The 2,500-nt window shown below is 35.4% G+C and overlaps 1 long non-coding RNA gene across 1 annotated transcript in view; it reads right to left on the bottom strand.

The window, feature by feature from the left end:
* LOC144961630 (uncharacterized) overlaps window positions 1-2,473 on the bottom strand; it is a 5,400-nt gene extending 2,927 nt beyond the window's left edge. Inside the window, exons 1-2 of the long non-coding RNA XR_013643230.1 lie at window positions 2,451-2,473; window positions 1,113-1,275 (exon numbers count right to left, since the gene is read on the bottom strand). This is a non-coding gene — a long non-coding RNA (uncharacterized LOC144961630). The remainder of the gene's footprint in view (window positions 1-1,112; window positions 1,276-2,450) is intronic.
* Between the last annotated feature and the right edge of the window lie 27 nt (window positions 2,474-2,500).

Raw genomic sequence — 2,500 nt, 5'->3', positions numbered from 1 at the left:
TATATATATATGTATATATATACATATATATATATATAATATATATATATATATATATATATATATATATATATATATATATATTAGTAATGACTATCCCGCACAAATCTTTGGGCCTCTTTTTCGCTCACGAAGTGCCCGAATTCGCGTCAAAATATGGGACGAAGCCGTTTCGTATATGCTATTTTTAAAAAAAATTAATTACGACGCTGTTTATCGATGAATATGACTGAAAGTTGGCACACAGTTAGAAAAAGGGTCATTTTAGATTATGTCAAGCGACAAAACTCGTGCGATTACCAGAAGACCGTTAAAATAAATTTTTACTCTTTGGAGTAAAATATTTCTAAAACTGCCGGGCGTGGAGGTTTTGTCGCTGACAAGGTAATACATGAATATTTCTTCTTTTTGGTTGTAAAATTTCATATGAATAGGACGAGTACTTTTCCCGTATTTTATAAAACACCATCCTAATTTGCTCTTCAAGTTTCAATCTTTTAATCCACGTATTACGCAAGATACAACCAAAGGTCGAAAAAAAAATGCCGAAAAAGCGTCACATATTTTCGAGTTTTTTTTTTCCTCTTTGCGGGTCATCCAAATAAATGACACCTTTGAAACTGCATAACTTGTTTATTTATGAATGGATTTTCAAAATTCAAAAACGTTTTTACTCAGTGGAGATAGGGCTTTGATATTAGACAAAAATTTTCCTCAAAAAGAGAAAAAAACATTTTTCATAGTCATTGCTAATATATATATATCGTGTAATATTGTAAAAGGCCAAAGGCCGAAACGTCGTTTGTTTTGTGTTGTTCCCTTATTTATGAGTCGCATTTACTCCCTTTCTCTCTCTCTCTCTCTCTCTCTCTCTCTCTCTCTCTCTCTCTCCATTTTATTATATGGTTTGGTGCCCTATCCTCTCACGACATATAAGCAATGTTAAGTCAGTGTGCTCAAAGAGAATTTGGTGTAGATATAGGGGATACGCCTGTATAAGAGAATATCTTTGATCTGAGAGGGGGTGATATAGTTGTAATTGACAAACCTGTTCAAGTGAATATTTTTTATTTGGGGGCGATTGATATATATATAGTTTGTAGGAGACATACCTGTACAAGAGAATATCTCTGATCTGAGAGGAGTTGATGTAGTTGGTGAAGGTGGTGAAGAACGTGTTGGCTGTGAGACCTGTCAGTACCATGACGGGGATCATAACGATGGACGTCATCTTGACCAGTTGTTTACGCTTGCCAGACGAGGTGATTGGGTTTCCTAATATATATATATATATATATATATATATTATATATATATATATATGTATATATAATATGTATATAAATAACATTTCAAGTATAATTATGATAAACTTCTACAATATTGTTTAAAACAGGAGATGTAGTGAGCAGGAGAAAGTGCCAGAAGACAATAGAGGATAAAAATTCCGCGGCGGGAAGAGCGTGACTCTACCTTATGAGCTATCCACGACCCAAAAAAGATCGTCTCTAACCCTAGTCATTATTAGAATTCTCTCTCTCTCTCTCTCTCTCTCTCTCTCTCTCTCTCTCTCTCTCTCTCTTCCCGACTACTTGAGATCGCGGGTCCAACACATAAAACCCCCCCGAAGTTAGTTCACCAGCAATTAAGCTTAATAGTCAATATTCCCAACACAAACATATGATATAGAAACAATTGAGACATTGAGTATGCTCCGGTATTTTGGTGAATTCTTAATTCGGAAAAAGTGCGTGGAGCAGGCACTTATGTTGATAACAACAAGAGATGAACTGAGTAGGACAGTGTCAGAAGACAATAGAGAATAGCAATTTCGCGGCGGTGATGGGGGGTTTGAACCCGCGACCTTACTGGTACGACAACTCCTCCTGGCCGGGAGATCGTGTCTCTACTGTATCTGCTATCCACTACCCTTTGGCGCTTTCCTACTAACTTCAATTCTTGTTATCCATAGATATAAAATGAAGATATTGACGTTACTCAGCTATTTGGTATTGTAATTATACAGCCAATTAATTATTATTTCTCACTAAATTGTATTAATCAGACTATAAAAACGTTTAAGGATACACATAGTTTTGTGTGTTGGTACGTTAGATCAGGCTGACGGATGTTTTGAGTTTTAAAACTAAACTCATTGCATCCATATCTTTCTCCTTAACAACATTTTCAGAACTTTTCCCAAAACGTCAAACCCACACTACATAAAATCATATTTTTTTAAACTCACACAGAAAAGCAAAAAGTAGATTCTATACATAATATTGTTCAACAAAATGAGCACTACATCACAGTGTCAAGCTTTTATGACTATGACAAAATAATTACGTTCAATTTTCTGATGCCAAAAATGATAAAATTGTTGGTTGTGCCGTAAGGAATGTCATGTGACCATTTTCATTTTGTTGGTAAGGAGAGGGATATAGGCTCACCTCGACAGAACTCAACACTTTTATTCCTGGGGGGTTATGTCAGCATGCTC

Source organism: Berghia stephanieae, unplaced genomic scaffold (assembly GCF_034508935.2).
Source record: "Berghia stephanieae isolate SIO BIC M18660-M18661 unplaced genomic scaffold, UCSD_Bste_1.3 scaffold3378, whole genome shotgun sequence".
In the NCBI taxonomy this organism is placed as follows: domain Eukaryota; kingdom Metazoa; phylum Mollusca; class Gastropoda; order Nudibranchia; family Aeolidiidae; genus Berghia; species Berghia stephanieae.
This window is presented reverse-complemented; position numbering and strand designations above follow the sequence as displayed.